Source organism: Triturus cristatus, chromosome 10, assembly GCF_964204655.1.
Source record: "Triturus cristatus chromosome 10, aTriCri1.1, whole genome shotgun sequence".
NCBI classification, from domain to species: Eukaryota; Metazoa; Chordata; class Amphibia; order Caudata; family Salamandridae; genus Triturus; species Triturus cristatus.
This window is the reverse complement of record NC_140593.1, coordinates 877,401,353-877,414,936: the sequence shown is the minus strand read 5'-3', so window position 1 is coordinate 877,414,936 and position 13,584 is coordinate 877,401,353.

Sequence of the window (13,584 nt, the reverse complement as noted above, 5' to 3'; positions counted from 1 at the left end):
CAGAAATGGAAATTTTTTAATGTTTAATTTTTTGACTGCAAATGACTATTCCATGTAAATTATCACTTTTGGAACAAAAATAAGTGTGTTTAGAGTCACTTTAATGCCTGAAATTGGTAGAAATAGAAGCTTCTGAATAGGAGAAAAAGTCTGTAATAATGGCAATTTTGGTCACATTGAGGCTTTAAAAAGTAGTCATTCAACATGAGGCACATTCCAAATGACATTTTGAATACATTATTCTACAGTTCAAAAAAATCAATTTTCTGATGAAAAACGATGACCCGTGACCTGTCGAAATTTCTCCAGATGGTCAGAAATGGAAATTTTTTAATGTTTAATTTTTTGACTGCAAATGACTATTCCATGTAAATTATCACTTTTGGAACAAAAATAAGTGTGTTTAGAGTCACTTTATGACTGAAATTGGTCGAAATAGACGCTTCTGAACAGGAGAAAATGTCTGTAAAAATGGCAATTTTGGTCACATTGAGGCTTCAAAAAGTAGTTATTCAGCATGAGGCACATTCCAAATGACATTTTGAATCAATTTTTCTACAGTCCCAAAAAATAAATTTTCTGATGAAAAACGATGACCCATGACCTGTCGAAAATTCTCCAGATGGTCAGAAATGGAAATTTTTTAATGTTTAATTTTTTGACTGCAAATGACTATTCCATGTAAATTATCACTTTTGGAACAAAAATAAGTGTGTTTAGAGTCACTTTAATGCCTGAAATTGGTCGAAATAGACGCTTCTGAATAGGAGAAAATGTCTGTAAAAATGGCAATTTTGGTCACATTGAGGCTTCAAAAAGTAGTTATTCAGCATGAGGCACATTCCAAATGACATTTTGAATCAGTTTTTCTACAGTCCAAAAAATCAATTTTCTGATGAAAAACGATGACCCGTGACCTGTTGAAATTTCTCCAGATTGTCAGAAATGTACATTTTTTAATGTTTAATTTTTTGACTGTAAATGACTATTCCATGTAAATTATCACTTTTGGAAGAAAAATAAGTGTGTTTAGAGTCACTTTAATGCCTGAAATTGGTTGAAACAAAAGCTTCTGAATAGGAGAAAAAGTCTGTAATAATGGCAATTTTGGTCACATTGAGGCTTTAAAAAGTAGTCATTCAACATGAGGCACATTCCAAATGACATTTTGAATCAATTTTTCTACAGTCCAAAAAATCAATTTTCTGATAAAAAACGATGACCTGTGACCTGTCGAAATTTCTCCAGATGGTCAGAAATGGAAATTTTTTAATGTTTAATTTTTTGACTGTAAATGACTATTCCATGTAAATTATCACTTTTGGAAGAAAAATAAGTGTGTTTAGAGTCACTTTAATGCCTAAAATTGGTTGAAACAAAAGCTTCTGAATAGGAGAAAAAGTCTGTAATAATGGCAATTTTGGTCACATTGAGGCTTTAAAAAGTAGTCATCCAACATGAGGCACATTCCAAATGACATTTTGAATCAATTTTTCTACAGTCCAAAAAAATCAATTTTCTGATGAAAAACGATGACCCGTGACCTGTCGAAATTTATCCAGATGGTCAGAAATGGAAATTTTTTAATGTTTAATTTTTTGACTGCAAATGACTATTCCATGTAAATTATCACTTTTGGAACAAAAATAAGTGTGTTTAGAGTCACTTTAATGCCTGAAATTGATAGAAATAGAAGCTTCTGAATAGGAGAAAAAGTCTGTAATAATAGCAATTTTGGTCACATTGAGGCTTTAAAAAGTAGTCATTCAACATGAGGCACATTCCAAATGACATTTTGAATAAATTTTTCTACAGTCCAAAAAAATCAATTTTCTGATGAAAAACGATGACCCGTGACCTGTCGAAATTTATCCAGATGGTCAGAAATGGAAATTTTTTAATGTTTAATTTTTTGACTGCAAATGACTATTCCATGTAAATTATCACTTTTGGAACAAAAATAAGTGTGTTTAGAGTCACTTTAATGCCTGAAATTGGTCGAAATAGAAGCTTCTGAATAGGAGAAAATGTCTGTAAAAATTGAAATTTTGGTCACATTCAGGCTTTAAAAAGTAGTTATTCAACATGAGGCACAATCCAAATGACATTTTGAATCAATTTTTCTACAGTCCAAAAAATCAATTTTCTGATGAAAAACGATGACCCGTGACCTGTTGAAATTTCTCCAGATTGTCAGAAATGTACATTTTTTAATGTTTAATTTTTTGACTGTAAATGACTATTCCATGTAAATTATCACTTTTGGAAGAAAAATAAGTGTGTTTAGAGTCACTTTAATGCCTGAAATTGGTTGAAACAAAAGCTTCTGAATAGGAGAAAAAGTCTGTAATAATGGCAATTTTGGTCACATTGAGGCTTTAAACAGTAGTCATTCAACATGAGGCACATTCCAAATGACATTTTGAATCAATTTTTCTACAGTTCAAAAAAATCAATTTTCTGATGAAAAACGATGATCCGTGACCTGTCGAAATTTCTCCAGATGGTCAGAAATGGAAATTTTTTAATGTTTAATTTGTTGACTGCAAATGACTATTCCATGTAAATTATCACTTTTGGAACAAAAATAAGTGTGTTTAGAGTCACTTTAAATCTTAAATTGATAGAAATAGAAGCTTCTGAATAGGAGAAAAAGTCTGTAATAATAGCAATTTTGGTCACATTGAGGCTTCAAAAAGTAGTTATTCAGCATGAGGCACATTCCAAATGACATTTTGAATCAATTTTTCTACAGTCCCAAAAAATAAATTTTCTGATGAAAAACGATGACCCGTGACCTGTCGAAATTTCTCCAGATGGTCAGAAATGGAAATTTTTTAATGTTTAATTTTTTGACTGCAAATGACTATTCCATGTAAATTATCACTTTTGGAAGAAAAATAAGTGTGTTTAGAGATACTTTAATGCCTGAAATTGGTTGAAACAAAAGCTTCTGAATAGGAGAAAAAGTCTGTAATAATGGCAATTTTGGTCACATTGAGGCTTTAAAAAGTAGTCATCCAACATGAGGCACATTCCAAATGACATTTTGAATCAATTTTTCTACAGTCCAAAAAAATCAATTTTCTGATGAAAAACGATGACCCGTGACCTGTCGAAATTTCTCCAGATGGTCAGAAATGGAAATTTTTTAATGTTTAATTTTTTGACTGTAAATGACGATTCCATGTAAATTATCACTTTTGGAAGAAAAATAAGTGTGTTTAGAGTCACTTTAATGCCTGAAATTGGTAGAAACAAAAGCTTCTGAATAGGAGAAAAAGTCTGTAATAATGGCAATTTTGGTCACATTGAGGCTTTAAAAAGTAGTCATTCAACATGAGGCACATTCCAAATGACATTTTGAATCAATTTTTCTACAGTCCAAAAAAATCAATTTTCTGATGAAAAACGATGACCCGTGACCTGTCGAAATTTCTCCAGATGGTCAGAAATGGAAATTTTTTAATGTTTAATTTTTTTACTGCAAATGACTATTCCATGTAAATTATCACTTTTGGAAGAAAAATAAGTGTGTTTAGAGACACTTTAATGCCTGAAATTGGTTGAAACAAAAGCTTCTGAATAGGAGAAAAAGTCTGTAATAATGGCAATTTTGGTCACATTGAGGCTTTAAAAAGTAGTCATTCAACATGAGGCACATTCCAAATGACATTTTGAATCAATTTTTCTACAGTCCAAAAAATCAATTTTCTGATGAAAAACGATGACCCGTGACCTGTCAAAATTTCTCCATATGGTCAGAAATGGACATTTTTTAATGTTTAATTTTTTGAATGTAAATGACTATTCCATGTAAATTATCACTTTTGGAAGAAAAATAAGTGTGTTTAGAGACACTTTAATGCCTGAAATTGGTTGAAACAAAAGCTTCTGAATAGGAGAAAAAGTCTGTAATAATGGCAATTTTGGACACATTGAGGCTTTAAAAAGTAGTCATTCAACATGAGGCACATTCCAAATGACATTTTGAATCAATTTTTCTACAGTCCAAAAAAATCAATTTTCTGATGAAAAACGATGACCCGTGACCTGTCGAAATTTATCCAGATGGTCAGAAATGGAAATTTTTTAATGTTTAATTTTTGAATGCAAATGACTATTCCATGTAAATTATCACTTTGGAACAACATTAAGTGTGTTTAGAGTCACTTTTATGCCTGAAATTGGTCGAAATAGAAGCTTCTGAATACGAGAAAATGTCGGTAATAATGGCAATTTTGGTCACATTGAGGCTTTAAAAAGTAGTTATTCAACATGAGGCACATTCGAAATGACATTTTGAATCAATTTTTCTACAGTCCAAAAAATCAATTTTCTGATGAAAAACGATGACCCGTGACCTGTCGAAATTTATCCAGATGGTCAGAAATGGAAATTTTTTAATGTTTAATTTTTTGACTGCAAATGACTATTCCATGTAAATTATCACTTTTGGAACAAAAATAAGTGTGTTTAGAGTCACTTTAATGCCTGAAATTGGTAGAAATAGAAGCTTCTGAATAGGAGAAAAAGTCTGTAATAATGGCAATTTTGGTCACATTGAGGCTTTAAAAAGTAGTCATTCAACATGAGGCACATTCCAAATGACATTTTGAATAAATTTTTCTACAGTTCAAAAAAATCAATTTTCTGATGAAAAACGATGACCCGTGACCTGTCGACATTTCTCCAGTTGGTCAGAAATAGAAATTTTTTAATGTTTAATTTTTTGACTGTAAATGACTATTCCATGTAAATTATCACTTTTGGAAGAAAAATAAGTGTGTTTAGAGTCACTTTAATGCCTGAAATTGGTTGAAACAAAAGCTTCTGAATAGGAGAAAAAGTCTGTAATAATGGCAATTTTGGTCACATTGAGGCTTTAAAAAGTAGTCATTCAACATGAGGCACATTCCAAATGACATTTTGAATCAATTTTTCTACAGTCCAAAAAAATCAATTTTCTGATGAAAAACGATGACCCGTGACCTGTCGAAATTTATCCAGATGGTCAGAAATGGAAATTTTTTAATGTTTAATTTTTTGAATGCAAATGACTATTCCATGTAAATTATCACTTTTGGAACAACATTAAGTGTGTTTAGAGTCACTTTTATGCCTGAAATTGGTCGAAATAGAAGCTTCTGAATACGAGAAAATGTCGGTAATAATGGCAATTTTGGTCACATTGAGGCTTTAAAAAGTAGTTATTCAACATGAGGCACATTCGAAATGGCATTTTGAATCAATTTTTCTACAGTCCAAAAAATCAATTTTCTGATGAAAAACGATGACCCGTGACCTGTCGAAATTTATCCAGATGGTCAGAAATGGAAATTTTTTAATGTTTAATTTTTTGACTGCAAATGACTATTCCATGTAAATTATCACTTTTGGAACAAAAATAAGTGTGTTTAGAGTCACTTTAATGCCTGAAATTGGTAGAAATAGAAGCTTCTGAATAGGAGAAAAAGTCTGTAATAATGGCAATTTTGGTCACATTGAGGCTTTAAAAAGTAGTCATTCAACATGAGGCACATTCCAAATGACATTTTGAATACATTTTTCTACAGTTCAAAAAAATCAATTTTCTGATGAAAAACGATGACCCGTGACCTGTCGAAATTTCTCCAGATGGTCAGAAATGGAAATTTTTTAATGTTTAATTTTTTGACTGCAAATGACTATTCCATGTAAATTATCACTTTTGGAACAAAAATAAGTGTGTTTAGAGTCACTTTATGACTGAAATTGGTCGAAATAGACGCTTCTGAACAGGAGAAAATGTCTGTAAAAATGGCAATTTTGGTCACATTGAGGCTTCAAAAAGTAGTTATTCAGCATGAGGCACATTCCAAATGACATTTTGAATCAATTTTTCTACAGTCCCAAAAAATAAATTTTCTGATGAAAAACGATGACCCATGACCTGTCGAAAATTCTCCAGATGGTCAGAAATGGAAATTTTTTAATGTTTAATTTTTTGACTGCAAATGACTATTCCATGTAAATTATCACTTTTGGAACAAAAATAAGTGTGTTTAGAGTCACTTTAATGCCTGAAATTGGTCGAAATAGACGCTTCTGAATAGGAGAAAATGTCTGTAAAAATGGCAATTTTGGTCACATTGAGGCTTCAAAAAGTAGTTATTCAGCATGAGGCACATTCCAAATGACATTTTGAATCAGTTTTTCTACAGTCCAAAAAATCAATTTTCTGATGAAAAACGATGACCCGTGACCTGTCAAAATTTCTCCATATGGTCAGAAATGGAAATTTTTTAATGTTTAATTTTTTGATTGTAAATGACTATTCCATGTACATTATCACTTTTGGAAGAAATATAGGTGTGTTTAGAGACACTTTAATGCCTGAAATTGGTCGAAATAGAAGCTTCTGAATAGGAGAAAATGTCTGTAAAAATGGCAATTTTGGTCACATTGAGGCTTCAAAAAGTAGTTATTCAGCATGAGGCACATTCCAAATGACATTTTGAATCAATTTTTCTACAGTCCAAAAAAATCAATTTTCTGATGAAAAACAATGACCCGTGACCTGTCGAAATTTATCCAGATGGTCAGAAATAGAAATTTTTTAATGTTTAATTTTTTGAATGCAAATGACTATTCCATGTAAATTATCACTTTTGGAACAACATTAAGTGTGTTTAGAGTCACTTTAATGCCTGAAATTGGTCGAAATAGAAGCTTCTGAGTACGAGAAAATGTCTGTAATAATGGCAATTTTGGTCACATTGAGGCTTTAAAAAGTAGTTATTCAACATGAGGCACATTCGAAATGACATTTTGAATCAATTTTTCTACAGTCCAAAAAATCAATTTTCTGATGAAAAACGATGACCCGTGACCTGTCGACATTTCTCCAGTTGGTCAGAAATGGAAATTTTTTAATGTTTTATTTTTTGAATGCAAATCACTATTCCATGTAAATTATCACTTTTGGAACAAAAATAAGTGTGTTTAGAGTCACTTTAATGCCTGAAATTGGTTGAAACAAAAGCTTCTGAATAGGAGAAAAAGTCTGTAATAATGGCAATTTTGGTCACATTGAGGCTTTAAAAAGTAGTCATTCAACATGAGGCACATTCCAAATGACATTTTGAATCAATTTTTCTACAGTCCAAAAAATCAATTTTCTGATGAAAAACGATGACCTGTGACCTGTCGAAATTTATCCAGATGGTCAGAAATGGAAATTTTTTAATGTTTAATTTTTTGACTGTAAATGACTATTCCATGTAAATTATCACTTTTGGAAGAAAAATAAGTGTGTTTAGAGTCACTTTAATGCCTAAAATTGGTTGAAACAAAAGCTTCTGAATAGGAGAAAAAGTCTGTAATAATGGCAATTTTGGTCACATTGAGGCTTTAAAAAGTAGTCATCCAACATGAGGCACATTCCAAATGACATTTTGAATCAATTTTTCTACAGTCCAAAAAAATCAATTTTCTGATGAAAAACGATGACCCGTGACCTGTCGAAATTTATCCAGATGGTCAGAAATGGAAATTTTTTAATGTTTAATTTTTTGACTGCAAATGACTATTCCATGTAAATTATCACTTTTGGAACAAAAATAAGTGTGTTTAGAGTCACTTTAATGCCTGAAATTGATAGAAATAGAAGCTTCTGAATAGGAGAAAAAGTCTGTAATAATAGCAATTTTGGTCACATTGAGGCTTTAAAAAGTAGTCATTCAACATGAGGCACATTCCAAATGACATTTTGAATAAATTTTTCTACAGTCCAAAAAAATCAATTTTCTGATGAAAAACGATGACCCGTGACCTGTCGAAATTTATCCAGATGGTCAGAAATGGAAATTTTTTAATGTTTAATTTTTTGACTGCAAATGACTATTCCATGTAAATTATCACTTTTGGAACAAAAATAAGTGTGTTTAGAGTCACTTTAATGCCTGAAATTGGTCGAAATAGAAGCTTCTGAATAGGAGAAAATGTCTGTAAAAATTGAAATTTTGGTCACATTCAGGCTTTAAAAAGTAGTTATTCAACATGAGGCACAATCCAAATGACATTTTGAATCAATTTTTCTACAGTCCAAAAAATCAATTTTCTGATGAAAAACGATGACCCGTGACCTGTTGAAATTTCTCCAGATTGTCAGAAATGTACATTTTTTAATGTTTAATTTTTTGACTGTAAATGACTATTCCATGTAAATTATCACTTTTGGAAGAAAAATAAGTGTGTTTAGAGTCACTTTAATGCCTGAAATTGGTTGAAACAAAAGCTTCTGAATAGGAGAAAAAGTCTGTAATAATGGCAATTTTGGTCACATTGAGGCTTTAAACAGTAGTCATTCAACATGAGGCACATTCCAAATGACATTTTGAATCAATTTTTCTACAGTTCAAAAAAATCAATTTTCTGATGAAAAACGATGATCCGTGACCTGTCGAAATTTCTCCAGATGGTCAGAAATGGAAATTTTTTAATGTTTAATTTGTTGACTGCAAATGACTATTCCATGTAAATTATCACTTTTGGAACAAAAATAAGTGTGTTTAGAGTCACTTTAAATCTTAAATTGATAGAAATAGAAGCTTCTGAATAGGAGAAAAAGTCTGTAATAATAGCAATTTTGGTCACATTGAGGCTTCAAAAAGTAGTTATTCAGCATGAGGCACATTCCAAATGACATTTTGAATCAATTTTTCTACAGTCCCAAAAAATAAATTTTCTGATGAAAAACGATGACCCGTGACCTGTCGAAATTTCTCCAGATGGTCAGAAATGGAAATTTTTTAATGTTTAATTTTTTGACTGCAAATGACTATTCCATGTAAATTATCACTTTTGGAAGAAAAATAAGTGTGTTTAGAGATACTTTAATGCCTGAAATTGGTTGAAACAAAAGCTTCTGAATAGGAGAAAAAGTCTGTAATAATGGCAATTTTGGTCACATTGAGGCTTTAAAAAGTAGTCATCCAACATGAGGCACATTCCAAATGACATTTTGAATCAATTTTTCTACAGTCCAAAAAAATCAATTTTCTGATGAAAAACGATGACCCGTGACCTGTCGAAATTTCTCCAGATGGTCAGAAATGGAAATTTTTTAATGTTTAATTTTTTGACTGTAAATGACGATTCCATGTAAATTATCACTTTTGGAAGAAAAATAAGTGTGTTTAGAGTCACTTTAATGCCTGAAATTGGTAGAAACAAAAGCTTCTGAATAGGAGAAAAAGTCTGTAATAATGGCAATTTTGGTCACATTGAGGCTTTAAAAAGTAGTCATTCAACATGAGGCACATTCCAAATGACATTTTGAATCAATTTTTCTACAGTCCAAAAAAATCAATTTTCTGATGAAAAACGATGACCCGTGACCTGTCGAAATTTCTCCAGATGGTCAGAAATGGAAATTTTTTAATGTTTAATTTTTTTACTGCAAATGACTATTCCATGTAAATTATCACTTTTGGAAGAAAAATAAGTGTGTTTAGAGACACTTTAATGCCTGAAATTGGTTGAAACAAAAGCTTCTGAATAGGAGAAAAAGTCTGTAATAATGGCAATTTTGGTCACATTGAGGCTTTAAAAAGTAGTCATTCAACATGAGGCACATTCCAAATGACATTTTGAATCAATTTTTCTACAGTCCAAAAAATCAATTTTCTGATGAAAAACGATGACCCGTGACCTGTCAAAATTTCTCCATATGGTCAGAAATGGACATTTTTTAATGTTTAATTTTTTGAATGTAAATGACTATTCCATGTAAATTATCACTTTTGGAAGAAAAATAAGTGTGTTTAGAGACACTTTAATGCCTGAAATTGGTTGAAACAAAAGCTTCTGAATAGGAGAAAAAGTCTGTAATAATGGCAATTTTGGACACATTGAGGCTTTAAAAAGTAGTCATTCAACATGAGGCACATTCCAAATGACATTTTGAATCAATTTTTCTACAGTCCAAAAAAATCAATTTTCTGATGAAAAACGATGACCCGTGACCTGTCGAAATTTATCCAGATGGTCAGAAATGGAAATTTTTTAATGTTTAATTTTTGAATGCAAATGACTATTCCATGTAAATTATCACTTTGGAACAACATTAAGTGTGTTTAGAGTCACTTTTATGCCTGAAATTGGTCGAAATAGAAGCTTCTGAATACGAGAAAATGTCGGTAATAATGGCAATTTTGGTCACATTGAGGCTTTAAAAAGTAGTTATTCAACATGAGGCACATTCGAAATGACATTTTGAATCAATTTTTCTACAGTCCAAAAAATCAATTTTCTGATGAAAAACGATGACCCGTGACCTGTCGAAATTTATCCAGATGGTCAGAAATGGAAATTTTTTAATGTTTAATTTTTTGACTGCAAATGACTATTCCATGTAAATTATCACTTTTGGAACAAAAATAAGTGTGTTTAGAGTCACTTTAATGCCTGAAATTGGTAGAAATAGAAGCTTCTGAATAGGAGAAAAAGTCTGTAATAATGGCAATTTTGGTCACATTGAGGCTTTAAAAAGTAGTCATTCAACATGAGGCACATTCCAAATGACATTTTGAATAAATTTTTCTACAGTTCAAAAAAATCAATTTTCTGATGAAAAACGATGACCCGTGACCTGTCGACATTTCTCCAGTTGGTCAGAAATAGAAATTTTTTAATGTTTAATTTTTTGACTGTAAATGACTATTCCATGTAAATTATCACTTTTGGAAGAAAAATAAGTGTGTTTAGAGTCACTTTAATGCCTGAAATTGGTTGAAACAAAAGCTTCTGAATAGGAGAAAAAGTCTGTAATAATGGCAATTTTGGTCACATTGAGGCTTTAAAAAGTAGTCATTCAACATGAGGCACATTCCAAATGACATTTTGAATCAATTTTTCTACAGTCCAAAAAAATCAATTTTCTGATGAAAAACGATGACCCGTGACCTGTCGAAATTTATCCAGATGGTCAGAAATGGAAATTTTTTAATGTTTAATTTTTTGAATGCAAATGACTATTCCATGTAAATTATCACTTTTGGAACAACATTAAGTGTGTTTAGAGTCACTTTTATGCCTGAAATTGGTCGAAATAGAAGCTTCTGAATACGAGAAAATGTCGGTAATAATGGCAATTTTGGTCACATTGAGGCTTTAAAAAGTAGTTATTCAACATGAGGCACATTCGAAATGGCATTTTGAATCAATTTTTCTACAGTCCAAAAAATCAATTTTCTGATGAAAAACGATGACCCGTGACCTGTCGAAATTTATCCAGATGGTCAGAAATGGAAATTTTTTAATGTTTAATTTTTTGACTGCAAATGACTATTCCATGTAAATTATCACTTTTGGAACAAAAATAAGTGTGTTTAGAGTCACTTTAATGCCTGAAATTGGTAGAAATAGAAGCTTCTGAATAGGAGAAAAAGTCTGTAATAATGGCAATTTTGGTCACATTGAGGCTTTAAAAAGTAGTCATTCAACATGAGGCACATTCCAAATGACATTTTGAATACATTTTTCTACAGTTCAAAAAAATCAATTTTCTGATGAAAAACGATGACCCGTGACCTGTCGAAATTTCTCCAGATGGTCAGAAATGGAAATTTTTTAATGTTTAATTTTTTGACTGCAAATGACTATTCCATGTAAATTATCACTTTTGGAACAAAAATAAGTGTGTTTAGAGTCACTTTATGACTGAAATTGGTCGAAATAGACGCTTCTGAACAGGAGAAAATGTCTGTAAAAATGGCAATTTTGGTCACATTGAGGCTTCAAAAAGTAGTTATTCAGCATGAGGCACATTCCAAATGACATTTTGAATCAATTTTTCTACAGTCCCAAAAAATAAATTTTCTGATGAAAAACGATGACCCATGACCTGTCGAAAATTCTCCAGATGGTCAGAAATGGAAATTTTTTAATGTTTAATTTTTTGACTGCAAATGACTATTCCATGTAAATTATCACTTTTGGAACAAAAATAAGTGTGTTTAGAGTCACTTTAATGCCTGAAATTGGTCGAAATAGACGCTTCTGAATAGGAGAAAATGTCTGTAAAAATGGCAATTTTGGTCACATTGAGGCTTCAAAAAGTAGTTATTCAGCATGAGGCACATTCCAAATGACATTTTGAATCAGTTTTTCTACAGTCCAAAAAATCAATTTTCTGATGAAAAACGATGACCCGTGACCTGTCAAAATTTCTCCATATGGTCAGAAATGGAAATTTTTTAATGTTTAATTTTTTGATTGTAAATGACTATTCCATGTACATTATCACTTTTGGAAGAAATATAGGTGTGTTTAGAGACACTTTAATGCCTGAAATTGGTCGAAATAGAAGCTTCTGAATAGGAGAAAATGTCTGTAAAAATGGCAATTTTGGTCACATTGAGGCTTCAAAAAGTAGTTATTCAGCATGAGGCACATTCCAAATGACATTTTGAATCAATTTTTCTACAGTCCAAAAAAATCAATTTTCTGATGAAAAACAATGACCCGTGACCTGTCGAAATTTATCCAGATGGTCAGAAATAGAAATTTTTTAATGTTTAATTTTTTGAATGCAAATGACTATTCCATGTAAATTATCACTTTTGGAACAACATTAAGTGTGTTTAGAGTCACTTTAATGCCTGAAATTGGTCGAAATAGAAGCTTCTGAGTACGAGAAAATGTCTGTAATAATGGCAATTTTGGTCACATTGAGGCTTTAAAAAGTAGTTATTCAACATGAGGCACATTCGAAATGACATTTTGAATCAATTTTTCTACAGTCCAAAAAATCAATTTTCTGATGAAAAACGATGACCCGTGACCTGTCGACATTTCTCCAGTTGGTCAGAAATGGAAATTTTTTAATGTTTTATTTTTTGAATGCAAATCACTATTCCATGTAAATTATCACTTTTGGAACAAAAATAAGTGTGTTTAGAGTCACTTTAATGCCTGAAATTGGTTGAAACAAAAGCTTCTGAATAGGAGAAAAAGTCTGTAATAATGGCAATTTTGGTCACATTGAGGCTTTAAAAAGTAGTCATTCAACATGAGGCACATTCCAAATGACATTTTGAATCAATTTTTCTACAGTCCAAAAAATCAATTTTCTGATGAAAAACGATGACCTGTGACCTGTCGAAATTTCTCCAGATGGTCAGAAATGGAAATTTTTTAATGTTTAATTTTTTGACTGTAAATGACTATTCCATGTAAATTATCACTTTTGGAAGAAAAATAAGTGTGTTTAGAGTCACTTTAATGCCTAAAATTGGTTGAAACAAAAGCTTCTGAATAGGAGAAAAAGTCTGTAATAATGGCAATTTTGGTCACATTGAGGCTTTAAAAAGTAGTCATTCAACATGAGGCACATTCCAAATGACATTTTGAATCAATTTTTCTACAGTCCAAAAAAATCAATTTTCTGATGAAAAACGATGACCCGTGACCTGTCGAAATTTCTCCAGATGGTCAGAAATGGACATTTTTTAATGTTTAATTTTTTGACTGCAAATGACTATTCCATGTAAATTATCACTTTTGGAAGAAAAATAAGTGTGTTTAGAGACACTTTAATGC